Source organism: Ursus arctos, unplaced genomic scaffold (assembly GCF_023065955.2).
Source record: "Ursus arctos isolate Adak ecotype North America unplaced genomic scaffold, UrsArc2.0 scaffold_11, whole genome shotgun sequence".
NCBI lineage: Eukaryota > Metazoa > Chordata > Mammalia > Carnivora > Ursidae > Ursus > Ursus arctos.
The window spans coordinates 18,949,253-18,968,775 of NW_026622775.1; positions in this window are offsets into that span (position 1 = coordinate 18,949,253).

The following is a 19,523-nucleotide window of genomic DNA, read 5'->3' on the forward strand; positions in this document are numbered from 1 at the left end:
GTCTGACATAGACCATCTATGTCATACTCCAATTTCAGAATCTCACACAAAAATCTGACAATCTGATAAATGTAAGCTAGTGGGGTAGCTAGAATGATTTAAACAGTTAGCCCCACTCTTGTTGACAGTTTCACTTGTTTAAAACAAAATCTTAATTCCAGTTGCAAAAGAGCTTTACTATGTTTTCTAAATTGATTAGCAGATGCATTAGGAATTATTTCTTTATTTGAATGGTAATATAACTAAATTTTTAAAAGATTTTTTAAATGAAAATAATAAGCGTGGCTTGAAAGAAAACTTGCTTTGGATTACACCAGGCATAGGTCAAATATTCCCATATATAGGCTACATATTTGTTATGAATCAAGTTTCTAGATAACTTCACAGGTAAGATATAATAAAAAAAAAATACTGTTTGTCTTTCTCCCTAAAGAACTCTGGTGCTCTACAACTTTAAGTTCCATTTAATCTATCATTCTTTTTTAGCAGCCTCTGTTTATTTTTCATTTGTGGCGTATCTCATACACATCTCTGCATGATATTTCTGTTGGCTTACTTTGTAAACTATCTGCAAGTGTTTTGAAATAAGCTAGAAACTGTGATTCCTATTGAATGCATGTGATTACCAAGATAAAAGATAATAAGAGAAAATATTATTTTAAAATGGGCCAGATTCTGCTATAAGAGTAAATTATTATTGATTCTTTCATCCCTCTGGCTTTGAGGTTTTATAGATAGCCACAGGGCCCAATGAAATTTAAAAGTTTTCAAAGATTCACTTGATGGTGATTTTTTTTTTTTTTTCCTACATCCTTCTTCAGTCTAGCCCTGCTTCCTTCAGGGCTTCAAATAATCATTTTAGATTTTTCTGAAGATAATAAAAATAACCATGCAAACATGCAAGTTCTCAGGATTAGGAAAAAAAAAAAAAGACGATGAAGCCGGTTTGTCTTCCATTAGCGCATTCTGATTACAATAAGCATGTTAACATGATTTCTGGTGATCAAATTCCCTTCTAACCACACAAAATGCCACACCTTCCTTCCAAGTGTGTCCTAGATTCTGGATTCCCACAGTTAGCATACGACCTTGGAATTTGTCTTTGGCTATATAGGGGAGAGAAAAGGGAGGAAGGGAAATGGAATTCTGTGGGACATGACTTCAGGAAGGGAAGAATAGATTGAAAGGGCCATTCTGTGTGAAAAAGCAATGGTGGATGAGATATCTAAGTAAGAAGACAAGAAGGTGGCATCTAGAAATTTTTCCTGAGGAAAGGTTCACAGGGAGCTAGAGATTCTGTGGTTTGCTCCTAAAGAGTTTATACAGATTATTCTTGAATATACACAATTTGGACAGGTAATCAAAAGTAAAACAGAAGAACTGAACTAATTGATTAAGTATGAAAGAGGGAAAAATGCAAGACTACAACAAGCTGAGATGAAAGGTGGACTTGATACAGAAGAAAAAGTCCTGATGGTCAGTCCAAGGATGCAGCAAACCCCACACAACTGAGAGCAAACCTGAAGACCAGGCATCGAAGGAAGGTCCAGTATTTGTACAGTGCGACTAAATCCTTTGTTGTCATTTCAACAGTCTTCACTGCATCTGCACCAGGAGTAGACTCTATCTCAAGAAACCCCTTTCTTTGCTCCTCTGTCAGAAGCGAACTCCTCATATGTTCAAGTTTCATCATGAGATTTCAGCAAGGCAGTCACATTTTCATACTTCATTCCTAATTCTAGTTCTCTTGCAGTTTCCACCACATCTGCAGTTACTTCCTTCACTGAGGTTTTGAACCTCTCGAAGTCATCCATGAGGATTGGAATCAACTTCTTCCACACTCCTGTGAATGTTGCTATTTTGACCTCTTCCCAACTCACAAATGTTCTTAATGGTATCTGAAGACTTTCAGAAGATTTTCAATTTACTTTTCCCAGATCCATCAGAAAATCACTCTAGGGCAGCTATAGCCTTACAAAATGTCTCTTCAATATTAAGACTGGAAGTCGAAATTACCCTTTGACCCATGGGCTATGGAATGGACGCTGTGTTCACAGGCATGAAAACATTAATCACATTGTAAATCTTCATTAGAGCTCTAGGGTGACGAGGTGCATTGTCAATAAGCAGTCTATATATATATATATATATATATATATATATATATATATATATATATGTTTTGTTTTGAGCAGTAGGTCTCAACAGTGGGATCAACCCATTCTGTAAACCATGTGGTGAAGAGATGTGCTGTCATCCAGGTTTTGTTACTCCCTTTATAGAGCACAGGCAGAGTAGATTTAGCACAATTCTTAAGGGCCCTAGAATTTTCAGCATGGTAGATGAGTCCTGGCTTCAACTCCTTTCACCAGCTTCATTCGCCTCGAAGAGAGTCAGCCCTCCTTTGAAGCTTTGAAGCCAGGCATTGGCTTCTCCTCTCGAGCTAAGACAGTCCAAGATGGTATCTTCTTCCAATAGAAGGTTACATCTACATTGAAAATCTATTGTTCATTGTAGTCACCTTCACTGATGATCTTCACTAGATCCCCTAGATAACTTGCTGCAGTTTCTACATCAACACTTTTTTCCCCCTCTGCAATCACAAAACGGTTGTACTTTTTTAAACAGCTATGTGGATAACTCAAACATTTTTAAATGACTTGGGAAACAACTGGCACATCTTTCCTAAGCAAGTCCTACTTTCACTACCTTCTCTGCCCCTACCCTCACTGCTCAGCTGTACAATATTCATTAACCTACCTTGTTTCTTATATCTGTCTCACAATCATCTGCCAAAGTTTTTGTTGCAAAAAACCCCCAAAAAACAAAAAACAAAAACCCTTAACAATTAAATATGCAATGGAATGAAGATTAGACATTTACAGGATTTGAAATGTTTAAAAATAATACACAATATAGGGTGATAAGAAGGGTATGTTTATGTTATAGAGACAGCTTCTTTGTTTCTTTTTTTTCCTCTGCTAGCTTCATACTTTCCTTCTGTAGCTTCCTCACTTCTCTTGGCCTTCACAGAAATGAAGAGAGTTTTCTGGATTAGGCTTTGGCTTAAGGAAATGTTGTGGCTGGTTTGATCTTCTATCCAAACCACTAAAACTTTCTCCATATCAGCATAAGGCTGTTTTGCTTTATTATTATTCTTGTGTTCACTGGAGTAGCACTTTTAATTTCCTTCAGGAACTTTTCCTTCGCATTCACAACTTGACTGTTTGGTGCAAGAGGCCTTGCTTTCAGCCTATCTTGGCTTTCAACATGTTTTCCTCAGTAAGCTTAATCATTTCTAGCTTTTGATTTAAAGTGAGAGGGGTGAAAATCTTCCTTTTGCTTGAACACTTTAGAGGCCACTGTAAGATTATTAATTGGCCTAATTTCACGATTGTTGTGTCTCAGGGAAGAGGGAGGCCCAAATAGAGGGAGAAAAATGGGGGAACAACCGGTTGGTGGAGCAGTCAGAACACATAAAACATTAGGTTCACAGTCTGATATGTGTGTCATTCGTGGCACCCCCAAAATAGTACAATAACAACAACTAAAATCACTGATCACAGATCATAACAAATGTAATAATAATGAAAAAGTTAGAAATATTGTGAGAATTACCATGCTGTGGTAAAGCGAGCAAATGTTGTTGGAAAAATGTCACCAGTAGACCTGCTCGATGCAGGATTGCCACAAACCTTCAATTTATAAAAACGCAGTATCTGAAAAGTGCAATAAAGGTCAGTAAAACAAGGCATGGTTATATATCACTGGGATGAGGTGTCATCATCTGGAAATGTTACAGATAAATACTACGGCATATTAAATTTCTAAATTCAGTGTCAATAAAATCCTGTGGAGTGAAGGAGAGAATCCACATACGAATATCACCAGCCACAGAATTACTTAGGTAGATTGCCTATTTTGTATATGTTTTTCATTTAAGTGACTCAATCAAAGATGCCATAAATTGATTGGATTTAATAGTATTGTTTTAAACCTCCCCTTTCCTACTACCCCAATGGAAGCAAAGAGCACATTTTTTAACTGTATAACATTTGGAACGGGACATTTTTTCTTCGTTTTGTGATACATATCCTTAAGTGGTTTAAAACAATCATTAGTTCTGATTTATGCCTTGTATAGATAAAGAGTAAACTATTCCTTCACTGTAGTAGTTTCCAAGATACCATTTTATAAATGACAAAGTATCTAGTTAACAAAAGAAACTGAAGTTATTAATAAGGAAAACTGCTTCTCTGGAAACCCAAACATCTGAACAGCTAAACTCTGAACAGAAATAAGCAATTTAAAATTGTATGATAAGACAAGTATGTTACTGGGGCACCACTGGAGGTACACATGTTGAACTTAATCTTTCCCCTGGGAGGGGGAATCTCCTTGAAGAGGGAATCCATCAGTCTGGGACACAGACTGGGGAAGAGGGAAGACAGAAAAAACGTTCTTCCTCACTTAGGGGTGGGTGTTGGGAGTGGATCCCATAGCTATTACAGAAAGAGGTCGTCCCTAAATAAAAATTCTGATATTCTGCAATCTATGTTTTGTAAATTTCTTTAGCAGGGTTTTCTTTTCAGGGTATACTTGAAGGATACTTTTGCCAGGGAAGTATATGGGATAGTTTTCGCCTTGAAGTATATGGGATAGTTTCACATTGATGCTTTTATGTAGTTGTGAATGAGCTCATCAAAAATCTTAGAAGTACAAAAAACATCTATAAAATAAGGGAAGTTATCTCATCCTTCATTTACTTCCCACCAGCCCCCAACAATTCATATAGAACTCAAGAGGTAAAAATGTTATTGAATAGACTTAAGGATTAACTGCAGAAAAAAATGAAGCTGAAATATATAGTTCATAAAGCAATTTATCACAGAGCATATGATTATAAGAACACTGATTATAAAAATATTTTGATTATCTGAAAACCTATAATTGCAACTATATATTGCTCATCTGGTCAACTGACTGAAACAATATGATAAACATCTCATTTACTTGATAATGAGCTTCTTGTAAATAGTTTATATTTTCCCACAGTTATAAATGAAAAGTATTAATTAAATGAGATATTTAAGACATATATTTTTTTTTAAAGATTTTATTTATTTGACAGAGATAGAGACAGCCAGCAAGAGAGGGAACACAAGCAGGGGGAGTGGGAGAGGAAGAAGCAGGCTCATAGCGGAGGAGCCTGATGTGGGGCTCGATCCCAAAACGCCGGGATCACGCCCTGAGCCGAAGGCAGATGCTTAACCGCTGTGCCACCCAGGCGCCCCAAGACATATTTTTTAAAACCTCACACAAGTGATTATAATTCTGTTCTTTTTCTCTTTTCATTTTAGCTGTATAAACTCAGATTTAGAAAATTCTTATACCTCAAACAATATATTTTTTTTCCATATTCTGTTTCAGGTGTAGTTTCTCCCTCTGGCATGACATGGTAGGTACAGAAGCATGTCAGCTATTAAAGGAAATGGCTTCAGGGAATAAAAGTTTTAGACTTTCAAGTAAGATAAAAATAGTTAACTATCCAATTTGACAGTTTATTCCTGGAAGTCTAACCCTGTTGGGCTTCTAGTTACAGTATTTTTTAAGGAAATAAGATTTAAAAAACAAATGAGACAATCCAAATGTTTTATAATTTTAGGAACAACCTCACAGAAGTAATGCGAGTGAAGTTACTTGGAATAATTATTTTTCAAACTAATCATGTTATAAAACTAGCACACCATATCTTTCTATTAGTTTATACCAATGCATCTTTCAAAATTGCCACAAAATAAGCCTTCTAGAGACGGTAGTGGCAATGATATTTCTATTACTGGTGATGACTAACATGATTTTTCAAGTAATGGGAGCTAAAACATCACTGAAATAATATCAGCACCTTGCTATAGTCTTAGGGACAAAACTCTCAGGAGTCTATAATACACACACGGTCATAAATATCATTAAAATTTGGATAATTCGAAGAACATATCAATGAGCACTTTTCATTTTATTATTCATTATTCAGTGTAGTCTCTCATTAAAATGCTCTGGAATATATGTAACAGAGCATCCTGCATTTAGACGACAAGGCCAAAACATTAGGCTTTATAGCTCCCATTCACTCAGCCATCTGAGGAAGAAGAGAGCATCCCTGGGAAGGGAGTGTCCTTAAGGCTTGGCTCACTGCAGCTGAGACACATCCGGAGGTTGCTGACAGGCAGAGGCTGTCGGCTGACTATCCCTTTTGCCATTCCCTAAAGAGTCCTCCTCAGGATTGAAATTCAGGCAGATTTACACTTCTACCGCAAGAGTGGCAGGTAACAACAGAGAGTGTAGCAAGCTTCGGATTTTGGATACAGTCTGAAGGTAGGGCTGGGAAAATTTCCTAATGGATTAAATGTGTGCAATGAGAAAAGTAGTTGTCCGGAAGACTGCTAGATTAGATTTTTTTTTTTTTTTTACCAGAGTTAATGCATGAAAAATGAACTATTTTTCCAAAATAAGAGAGGGGTTGATTTGGAGGGTAGAGAAATGGAAGTTTTGTTTGGAGTGAGTTTAGTTTGCGCTGTGCATTAAACACCTCATGTGATGTCACGTATAGATTTAGACCTATGAGGTTAGTGAGGAGATTGGAGGAAGAAATGTAAATTTGGACATATTTACTTCATAGGATTGGATGGGTTAAGGCAAGACAAGAAAGCCAGGAATGAAGCCAACACTTAGAGTTAATCCAACATTTAGATGCTGGAATGATGAGGAGGATCCGGAAAGGAGACTAAGAAAACTTTCCAGGGAAAAGAGAGAGAACAAAAGAGGGAGCCAAAAGAAGATGTTTCAGATTTGGAAGATAGAGACAAAGATGTTTCTAAATCATTCAATCTGAATTTTTTCCTGTTATGATGAAAAAATCCCTCTCTCTTGATTAAAAAGGAATACAGTTGATTTTTGAATAGCGCAGTGTTGTTGAAATACAACACGAAATCTCTATAAAAACAAATGACTAAGCAATAGCCATCAGCAGCTCTCACAAAGGTGTATTTAACTATAAAGATCCTTTTGCAAGTGAACTATAAATTAACTTTGACATAAAGGAGAAAGAGTTTAATATGCTTAACTGTAATGATTGCCCAGAAAAACACTCCAAATCCAGTCAAAATGTATTCTCCTAAATACACAAAAGCTGTGTTCTCTGTGTAAGTTTCTGCTTGGTCAGTAGCTAATTTTACAGGCTGTCTTGCTTATGAAAGTTGTTTTGTATTAGCATAACAAAAAAACTAATGATAACCTAGGTTTTTCTTTTGTGATTTCCTGTTGTTGTGTTAACTGTCTATGTAAAAGTCAATCCCAAAACAAAACTTGTAGATATATGTAATTTTTAAAATAATGAATTATTTTAAAGTTTCCTTACATAAAAGTGCAAATTAACATGAAACCCATTTGACACACACTAAAAGAAATTAAGCTTTGTAGTAAACATATTAAATAATTGCCCATTCAGCCCTTGGGCAAACATTGTAATGCAGTTTTATCACGTTACAGAATTAGTATTGTCAATTAGTTTTGTCTTAGATATATTGAAAATTCAATAGTAGGCTACATTTGGGCCAATAATTTTAAATGTGAAACTGATGTGTGATAAAAAAAATAATGAAAAATTATTTTCGCCATTTAAGGAAAAAACCTCACCTGTGTAGTGCTTACTGTTCATTGGTTTGTTTTCCTTTAATGAATATCTTCAAGGATATAATTGAAGTTAATTTTTTATTCTTTCAGTGCTGATATGTGGATTTAATACTCTCAAAATTTACTTCTTAAAATCCCCACATAAAATTAAATTTTCTAATTCTTACTCTTTCAGTAACATGATATTTATTGAAAAGAAGTCTTTGTTATGACGAACAGCGTTATATGTTAATTACTATATGACCACATGTGCCCTGGAAAAATTTTCAAATTAAAATATTTATTTAAGTAAACCAAAATTATATTTGGGTACATTCAATCAGACTAACGTTTGTTTCTGGGGGAAATACTTGTTTAAGTTTCAATTTGTTAAAGGTTGTTTCAATCACAGTATTGTTTACTTTTAAGACATTGAGGATAGTATGACATTTTTGTAATTTACAAAGACATATTGCAAGTTAAAATACAGTTTACCCATGAAATAATCTAGGCATGATTGGAATTTATTTTAAATTGTGTAAACGACGAAACCCTGCCATAACTCAATAAGTCAAGTCCAAAAAAATGACTCTACAAAATGTGGGGTCATGGTACTGCAAGGTTAACAAAAAACAATCCTTTTTTAGTTGCCCTTCCGGTTACTATGTGGTAAAAGACATAGGGAAAATCTTGTCATTTATTTGTTTTTATTTACTAGGCCAAGTAGGAAAAGGACTGATGTTACAATGTATACACCCTACACTGAACCTAGGAAGACTGAAATGATCACCAGATAACCATCTAACACTTCCTTCTATTGCCCCCATCACCACCAAGAAGAAATCAGCTTGCACTCACCCTGCCCCTTTTTCAGAATTTGGGCTGGCCAGAGAGTTGGACTTATTCACCAATACCACATAATCTGTTTTTTGATACTGTGGGTGTTTTACTGTAATTTGAAATAACCATTTACTCAATAGTCTTTGTTTGTTGGTACACTCACCATCTTGCTTATGGCCAATGTTTATGTAGTTGATTGGACTGGCTAGTTGGTTATATTATTCCCTTCCACATTGCCTTCCAGAGTGTTTGTTTAATTAATGAGAATGGTCTTTCCAACAAAAGAATAGCCTTTCCAACAAGAATGTACATGGAGTAGTTGTACTTCTCTAAGGAAAATTCTAAACACGTGTGTGTTTGTTTTTTAATCATTCGTAGAAACTGTAAAACTCCATTTTATTAAAACTGTGTTTTGTTAAAAAGCAAATGTTTCTATCTATCTATCTATCTATCTATCTATGTATCATCTATCTATGTATAAATTAGAGCTCCATCTCAATCCACAATTTATTTCTACATTTACTTTTTCTTCAACATATACTGAGATATAATAAAATGGATTTAAGAATTTGATGTTCTTTTTAAAGTGACCTCTCATGCTAGAACAGCACCCTTTCCCAAGACTGGTAAAAGAGAATTCTTACTACCCTTACTGAAATTATATTAAGGATGAGAGGGGAAGATATCAGGAGCAAAAATATTTCAATTACTTTTCTTTGATATATAGGGCTCTAAAATACTTACACTAGGGATTCATAAGACATACAACCTGCAATGTCATAATGAAAAAATGATTACATTTTATATATTCCTCCCATGGGGAAGAAAAAATATTATTTAAAATGAGGTTAGCCAGTAGATACAATTATTTAATTTCATCATGGGTTTGGATGCCAGGTAAGGCTTTATTGCCATATTAGCAAGCATTATCTTTGGTGTTTTTTTCTACCAAGTCCTTTTTAACATTTTTTGGGGAGATAAAAATAGGGATTATCAGAGTTCTTTTAATGTCTTTATCCATTGTCTCTATAACCAATTCCAAGAAGAAAATGCCAGAGACTTCACAATAAACAACACTGCAATGCTTTCAGATGTTACACAGTACAAACTAGGAAGCATCACCCTCAAAGTGGCTCCATCTTTTGTTGTAACAATTCCACCAGCTTCTAGCCATGAATACAACAAACAGAGGTGAACAAGAGTCTCCAAAGTACTGCTACTAGAGATAATTCCACTCTATTCAGGATTTCCCCATGTCTCAAAGTTAAAATTTGGGATGTATTTATTTGAGGAAAAAGCCTTGAGAAAACCATTCAACATGCACTCCATTTAAATCATTTTGAACTCAGTGTTCCTCCTGGATTATCTACATTTGTTCCTCCTTGACTGCCCTTTCCCATTGTATGTTGATTTCCCTCGTTTTCTAACCTTATAAATATTTGCATTCCCCAAAGTTTTGTGCTTTGCCCTCTACTTGTCTCTATGCTTTCTTCCTGAGTCATTTTGTCTGCTCCTTATATTTTCAATTTATTTCAAATACGTCAAGCTATCAAATCTATAATCTTAACTAAGCCTTCTCCCCTAAAATCTTCAAATGCTGTATACCTCAACTGGAGGTTCAATTATTATATCTTATAACATGGTTTGAAAAAGACTTCTCTCATTTTCCAATTTGATTCACAACTTATTTTGTTTATGTCTTATTTCCACTTTTTATTAACTGAAACATATTCTCAAGAGATAAAATTAAGAGTACAGCATGGAAGGAGAAAGATCTTATTCTAAAGAGAACGTACTTTGTGTACACTTGATTCGAACTCAGCCAAACCTCATTTTTTCTAATCATTTGTCAATAACTGAATTGCCAAAATAATTTTTGTCTTTGAAGAATTGTCTTTAAAGAATAATTTTTCCATTGTGCTCTTTATTGTATATTTGAGATATATGACTGATATAAACTCTATATATGATTATTCCAAGACAATTATATTATAAAGGAAAGTCTTTAAAATGATACAGTAGTTTCATTTTGCCTAACGTATTCTTAATGAACTATCATAAAGATAAATGAGGTTAATTCAAATATTCAATTTACAACTTGATGTTGATGTAAGTTTTCCTAAACATGAGTACCTTTTAAGCATAACTGGTAAAGAACAAATCATGTATTAAAACACTTTTAGAACTATTTGATTTTATAGTGTATTGAAGGTATTCTTTATAAGCAGAAGAACTATCATTGCTCAGTGGAGGACAGCCTCTGAATATAGATATTTACTTACTAAAAATTATTGATGCATTAACCCAGAGCTATGTTATTGAAACATAAATGCTTTTGAAATAGCTGAAGACTTTCTCTAGTAGAGAAAGTTGGGAACATTTTGAACTTCATTGTTTTGTGCCATGTTTTGTTTTTTTTTATTATTATTATTATTTTGGCTGGCCCAGAATGAATTTTCAGATTCTTTTAAATATGTTAATTATCTTATTACTGATTCATGTGTTAAAAAACTGTGTGCTTCCGACTTTAATTAAGTCCTTTGGGTCAACACTGGAAAATTTATTCTTGTGTAGTTCGATCTAGGAAAAAGCATAATCTAATTTCAAAGTTTATTTCCTTACGAAAACTAGTTTGTTCCAAAGGAAATTCATCTGGAGATACCAATACACCATTTTCCTTCTATTAACCTACATCTTTTTTCCTTGAGAGTGGACATTCACAAATGAGCTATTAGTTATATCTCAGTATGTAGTGGTAGAATGGGGTTGGCATATGATATGTTTATACCATGACTCTAAAATAATAAATACCACTCAATTTCAATATCTACTGAGAGAAGATATACTATTTCATTATTTATAATCATTATCAATTTAGAACAAGTGCAATAAGTTAAAAAGGAGATGTTTACAATAGCTCATAATCTTAAAATAGATACACCTACATAGACTAAAATACAATAAAGGTTTCATAGAATCTCATTGAGGAAGAAACCAGAAAAGGATGCCCTTCGGTTCTTTAGTTTGTCTATTCTTTTAAAAAATCATTGATGTTTACTATAATATCTTAAAGAGACATTCAGTAATATCCAAAAAGAAATGGAGAGGGAGATACTAAAGGACACTTGTATTAGTGATAGTCTAGTCAAAGACATAAATCACAACAGTTTTTTTGAAGTATGATTGATCTATAATATTCTATGAGTTTCAGGTGTACATCATAGTGAGTCAACATGTTTATATATTACAGAGTGATCCCCACAATAACTGGTTGCCATCTGTCACCATACCAAATTATTACCATTCCAGTTCTTTTAACAGGAAGAACTTCATATAAAGAATGGTTAAATAGACTGTTGAAAAATTGAGACATATTAAAAGAGAAACTAAGGTATTATTTGGAAACAACTGTAGGAAGCAGATATCACCCCTAGAACTAGGACAATGAGGGGAAGAGATTGGGATTACTAAACCCTTGAAGTTTGAAGAGGGATCCTCCTAACCTGCACTCCAATGTCCCAGTAGTGCTATCTGTCTGGCACTGTATCTTCAGAGCTTGGAAGAGGGGCTCTAAGGAATGGAAATCAGACTTCTGAGGAGGGACACTGGCCACTTCATGCCAGTGTAATTAAAAGGTCATAGTGCAAGTATTGGAAAAATTCCCAACGGTCGCAACTGCAATGAACCTGCTGTTGCTGATTTGAAGAACCAGGCTGTCTGCCTTTAACAGGAATGGGAAGTCTAAAGAAGCAAAGAGAAAGAAATTTCTCTTCCAGCCTCCCAATCTTCCCTCTGTTGGCAGAGCCTAACGGGAAACAAGCTGACAAAGCAGAACTGTAGTTTGCAGAGTTCTAGCCCCCATATCACAAATCACTGTACAGAAGGATGGGTTACAAGTGAAGAAAACTAGCTTAATAACTTGCCTAACTGAACACTAATGATGGCAATGTTTTGGAAGTGAATTTTAAAATCGTGAAATCAAATTGAGACAGCAAGTTTTGCTGACCTGCTCTAAATCTTAAAGAGGCTGAGATTTGGAGACTATCCGAAGAAGTTGCTGAGTGGTATTCATAACTAAGTTCTTTTGAAAGATACAACGAATTTGAACCTCAGCAAAGGAAAATAAAAAATACTAGCAAAACTGTAAAAAAGAATAATATTCATACTTGTCTATCCTCCAATACACACATACAAAGTGTGAAGGTCATGTCTACGATAAAAGATGGCTAAATGAGTTAAAGAAAAGGACAACTTTGCAATCTTACCATCAGAAAGACACAAGAGTCAGATTTCTCAACAGCTATGTACAATGTATGTTTATGGTCCCTGGGAGAGTATCCTGTGCTTACTTATGTTTATAAAGAGAAAACTTCTGTTAGATACAACATAAACCAACTATTTATTTGCCCCACAATTCCTTGAAATCTTATCTAGATTTATCCAAAATATATTTGGTTTTCATATTAAAATTACAACCTAGAAAGGCAGTCATATTTGCTTATAAGTTATGAGCATTTCTTCTACACTTTTTAATTTTTTTAGGAGTTGAACTATCACAGAATTTTCGACCAAAAATTATGGTCTTTAGTTTCAGGTGAAAGCAAACTGGAAGAGAGAAAAGATGAGAATTTCTGCAGAGGATTTTTTTCTTTTCAGAGCTCATCTTTATGCTGAAAGGGTTCATTTTTATATATTCTTTTTTTAGAGAGACAGAGTGTGAGAGAGCAAGGCTCAGTGGAGGGAGGGGCAGTGGGAGAGAGAGACTCTCAAGCAGGCTCCTGCCCAGCATGGAGCCTGACGTGCGGCTGGACATGGGGCTCGATCTCATAACCCTGAGATCATGACCCGAGTCAAAACCAAGAATTGGATGCTTAACCGACTAAGACACTCAGGCACCCCAAAAGGTTCATAGCTTATGCTACATTCATCTCTAATAGGAAGTTACCAGTGTAAAAATAAGTAACCATTGCTAGTTTTATCTATTTTAACTACACATACACATGTATATACACACACTTAGGAAATATAAATATAAAGGATATGCATCCACTTCAATTTATCTCTTATTGGTGTGCAAAAGTATAAGTACATTTACGATACTATCAAAGATACATATATACATTTTGTTGCAAAGTAGTATAAATCTAGAAAAGCCATATAAATAATTATTTGATTATAAGCCTTTAAAAAATGGCTAACATTTATTGAGTGCCTTCTAAGTATGCAGAGCTACTCCAGGTGTTATAGATACACAGGTGAAGAAACAAATACTAATTTATGCCCTCATGTAGCTTACCTTCTAGTGAGGAGAAATAGTCAACAAACATATACAGTATGTTACATGGTAATAAATTATATGATGTGATATAAAGCAGGAAAGAATTTAGAAACTGTTAATAAAGGGGAGAGTTATTATAATCTAGGGTAATAAAGGAAGAAGGACTCACTGAGAAAATACCTTAGAATATACACAGAAGGGAGAAAGAGATGTGAACAGCAACATTACCGAAGAACACCATTTCGGAATGGGAGAGAGTTAAGTGCAAAAATCCTAAAACAGGTGCAAGCATGGAGTGTTCAAGTAAATGCAAGACTGACATAACAAGTTAGTAAGGGTTAAGAGAAACAAAACAAGAGGTCATATAAATAAGGAGAGTCAGATGATACGGAGACTTATAGAGACTGGCCTGGCAACTGTTATTCAAATGAGTCATAGGAACAGCAGCATTAACACTGGCTATACAACATCAGGTTAAAGCCAAACTTCACATTTCACATTTCTTCCACATAACTAATTCCCTTAATTGATTTTTAAAATAAGCACTGAGGTCTTCATATAGCAATTATGGGAGGGAGGACAAACCAAAGCTATTTCTGAGTTTAGCCTGAAATGAAGAGGAATAATAGCTCAGGTTAAATGGCTTTTTAGGTTAAATGGAGTGGAAATCCCTGTGACATATGTAAGTTGAGCCAATTGTAGCAAGCAATAAATCATAGAAATACCAGTTAACAATTATCTTTGCATTAAATTAACCTCCATACTTTCTTCTCTTGATCCTTTCCCATCCTCCCTCCCTTTTAGAAAAGTTCTTTATTTTATAAAATAAGCAAGTTTTACCCAACCTAATTTCAGTAAAAGAATCATCAGCAATATCTTGAAGCTTGAATGTGTAACTTATATAAGAAAACAACCAACATTTGCCCACTTATATTTTTTGAAAAAAGATGTATATAAATTAATTACTGAATAAATAAATAGGGGGGAAAGGACAAATCCCCATTACAGGCAATTTTTTTTAGAGATAACTTTAAACCTTTCTTAAAGAACATAGAAGAAGATTTGAATAAATAGAAATACATAATATGCTGAGGAATGGGACAATATTATCAATTATTTCAATATTAATATAAAGGCCACAAAATTTTAACTTGGACATTTTGAAAACTCTGCATCTTAAAATTTAAAGGAAAGGCTAACAATAGATAGATATCTAAAACTTAGATAAATATCAGAGAAGCTGGAATTGATCTATTTATTTATTAAGATGTAAATGTTATTATAATAAGTCATAAAATACCATTACAATAGAAGCATAAATATATCAGTGGAATAGGTCCAGATTTATTGGAAACTTGACGGTGTTAACACAGAATGGCAAATTAATAATGAAAGGGGGATGGGCTAATTGGGTGATGGGTATTAAGGAGGGCACTTGTGATGAGCACTGGGTGTTATATGTAAGAGATGAATCACTAAATTCTACTCCTGAAACCAGTATTACACCATGTGTTAACTAACTAGAATTTAAGGAAAAAAGTTGAAAAAAAAAAAAAGAATATAAATAGGGTTGGGTAAACTAGCTCACACTATAAAAAATGAAATATTTCCTAATACAACATACAAACTAGGAATCATGGTGGGTAAAAGCTTAAGTATGAAAAGTAAAGTTTTGCAGTATATCTTTTTGAATCATAGATTGGACAATATTTCTTTTTTAAAAAAATCTCTAAAAGTACACACTAAGCAAAAAAAGAAAAGATGGAATTGATTAATTTGTTCTAATAGACACAAACATTTTATATTTTTAAAGATTTTATGTATTTATTTGAGAGAGAAGGGGGGCAGAGAGAGGGGGAGAAGCAGACTCCCACTGAGCAGGAACCCCAACACAGCCAGATCCCAGGATCCTGAAATCATGACCTGACCCGAAGACAGACACTTAACTGACTGAGCCAACCAGGCGCATTGGACATAAACATTTTAAAGGATTAAAACCAATTTTATAAAATCTCTGAGAAAGAGAAGGAATACTTCCTGATTTTTTGATGACAATAGTACTTGATATAAAACCATATAAACAGTACAAAAACCAAGAATAGATTGACATCTCAAGAAAAGAGAGAGAGAAGAACAGACTGACATCTCTAACAAACATAGATACAAAAGTCCTCAACAAAGTATTAGCAAATAAAATTCAGCATTACATAAATAATTATAGATCATGACCAAGGGAGATTTATTCCAAGTTTAAAAAGCTGGTTCAATATTTGAAAATTAAACAATATAATTAACAGACCAATAAAGAAAAATAATATAATCACATTAATGGATACAGAACAAATACTTGACATAATCCAATATTCATTAATGTTAAAAACTCCTACCAAGTTAAGAATGAGAGGAACCAGGTCAACTTGATAAACAGCATCTACAGAAAACTTGTACCTACTTTATATTGGTGAAAGACTGAATGTGTTCCTTTTAAGATCTGGAATATGTCAAGGATATTTGCTCTCACCACTCTTATCCAAACTAGCATCAGAAGTTCTAACCACTACAATAAGAAAAAAATGAAGGAATACAGATTGGAAAGAAAGATTATGAAACAGTCCATAATTGTAGATCATTGTCTATATAGAAAATCCCAATAAATCTACCAAAAAAACCTCCTGGAACTAATAAGTTAGTTCAGCAATTTTGCAGGATGCAAGGACACAGATGAATCAATCAAATTCCTGCATAGAAATAATTACCATGTGGAAACAAAAATTCAAAACATTATACTATTTATAATTATACCAAAGAACATAAAATACTTCATTATATACCTAACAAAACATGTATAGAATCTGTATGATGAGTTTTTTTTTTAAAGAGTGATGAAAAAAATAAAAGACGACCAAAATAAATGGAGAGAAATATTGGAAGATTCAACCTAGTATAGATGTCACTTCTCCCTAAAATGATTTAAAGCCTTATGCAATTCATATAAAAATCTAGTAAGGCTTTTTTTGTTGACATAGACAAACTTATTCTAAAATTAATGTGGAAAGACACAGACTCTACAATAGATTTAAAATCTTGAAGAATAAACTGGGGGGGGGGGGCTACTCTACTTGATGAGGCCTGCTATATAGGCATTGTAAACAAGGTGAGTGTGGTAGAAGGATATTGTGGTAGAATGATAGACACATAGATCATTGCAACAAAATAGTGAATCCTGAAAGAGAGGCACATAAATATGCTCAATTTATTTTTGATTAAGATGCAAAAGCCATCCAATGGAGAAAGGACAGCCTTTTCAACAAACAGTGCTAGAACAACCTGACATCTGTAGCTCTCCCCAACCCCCTGCAAAAAAAAAAATCTTGATTCAGATCATGACCTTTATATAAAATATAATTCAAAGTATACTAGGTGTTGGCAAGGATGGGAAGAAAGGGAAACCCTCTCTTTGGGAGGGAATGCAAACCGATGCAGCCACTCTGGAAAAAAGTATGGAGTTTCCTCAGAAAGTTAAAAATAGAACTACCCTATGATCCAGCAACTGCACTACTAGGTACTGACCCAAAGGATACAAAAATACTGATTCAAAGGGATACATGCACCCTGCACAGCCAACTATGGAAAGAGCCCAAATGTCCATTGACTGATGAACGGATAAAGAAGAGGTGGTGTATATAAGAGGTGATATGTATACTGGAATATTACACAGCCATAAAAAAGAATGAAATCTTGCCATTTGCAACAATGTGGATGGAGCTGGAGTGTATTATACTAAGCAAAATAAATCAGTCAGAGGAAGACAAATACCATATGATTTCACTCATATGTGGAATTTCAAAATCAACACAGATAAACACAGGGGGGGAAAAAGAGAGAGAAGCAAACCATAAAGCAGGCTCTTAACTGTAGAGAACAAACTGAAGGTTGCTGGAGGGGAGGTGGGTGGAGGGAAACAGGTTAAATGGATGATGGGTATTAAGGAGAGAACTTGTGATGATGACCACTGGCTGTTATTTGTAAGTGATGAATCACTCAATTCTACTCCTGAAACTAATACCATGCTATATCTTAACGGGAATTTAAACAAAACCTTGAAACAAACAAAAAGACAAATACCATATGATTTCACTCATATGTAGAATATAAGAAACAAAACAAATGGACACAGGTGGGGAGAAAAAAGAGGCAAACCAAGAAACAGACTCTTAACTATGGAGAACAAACTGATGGCTACCAGAGGGGTGGGGGTGGAGGGATGGATTAAACAGGTGATGGGATTAAGGAGGGCACTTGTGAACACGGGTGTTGTATGTAAAGTGCTGAATCATTAAATTCTACACCTGAAACTAATATTACACTGCATGTTAACTAACTGAAATTTAAATAAAAACGGGGAAAACAAAAAATGAGTCCATACTTACTGATTTATTTATTTAGTTAGTTAGAGAGAGAGAGAGAGAGAGGGCATGAGTGGAGGGGAAGGGCAGAGGGGCAGAGGGAGAGGGAGAAGCAGACTCCCCACTGAGCAGGTAACAGGATGTGGGGCTCATTCCAGAACCCTGAGATCATGACCTGAGCTGAAGTCAGATGCTTAACCCACTGAGCTGCCCAGGCGCCCCAAGTCCAGATTTAAATGAAAATATAAATATATAAAATTTTCCAGAAAAAAAAAATAACAAAAAACCTTTAGGATCTAGGACTAGGCAAAGAGCATGATTCATAATAAGAAAAATTAATAAATTAAAATTGTTTTCTCTGTCATGGACCCTGTTAAATGAAAGCACAAATTTCCAACTGGAAGAAAATATTTGCAAACTTCATATCAGACATAAAATAGTATCTAAAATGTAAAAATGACTCTCAAAACTCAATAGCTAAAACACACACACCCCAACAACAACAACAAAATGCAATTAGAAAATGCAAATAGAAAATGTGCAAAAGGTAAAAATAGACATTTCACCCAAGAGGATATACAGATGGTAAATAAATACATAAAAAAGTGTTCAATATCATTAGCCCTTAAGGAAATGCAAATGTTAAGCCACAATAACATACCAGTACACAACTATCAGAATAGCTAAAATTAAAACAAAACAAAACAGTGACAACACCATATGCTGGCAAGGATGTGGAAAAAAATATATCGATTTAACAATACTGATGAATACTGGGAATATATAACGACATAGCCACTCTGGATAACAGATTGTTGTTTTTTAATAAAACTAAACATACAATTATCATACAATCCAACAATTGCACTCCTGGACTGGACTTTTATCGTAAAGAAATGAAAATTTATGTTCACACAAAAACTTGAGCACTAATGTTCATAGATTTACCTATAACAGCTAAAACTGGAAATAACCCAGATGTCCTTTAATGGGTGAATGGTTATACAAACTGTGGTATATCCACACAATGGAACACTACTCAGCAATAAATAGGAACCAACGATCAACACATGCAACAGCTTGGATGAATCTCCTGACCATTATGTCAAGTGACAAAAAGAACCCTATAAGTTTACATACTGTTGGATTCTATTTATAAAACCCTCTTGAAATGACAAAAGTATAGAAATGGAAGCAGATTAACTAGCTCTAGGAGTTAAGAATGGGAGGTTGGGTGTAACTATAAAAGGACAACAGAAGAAATCCTTTTGATGTTGTAACCATTATGTATGTTTACTATTTCAGCATCAACAACCTGGTTGTGATTT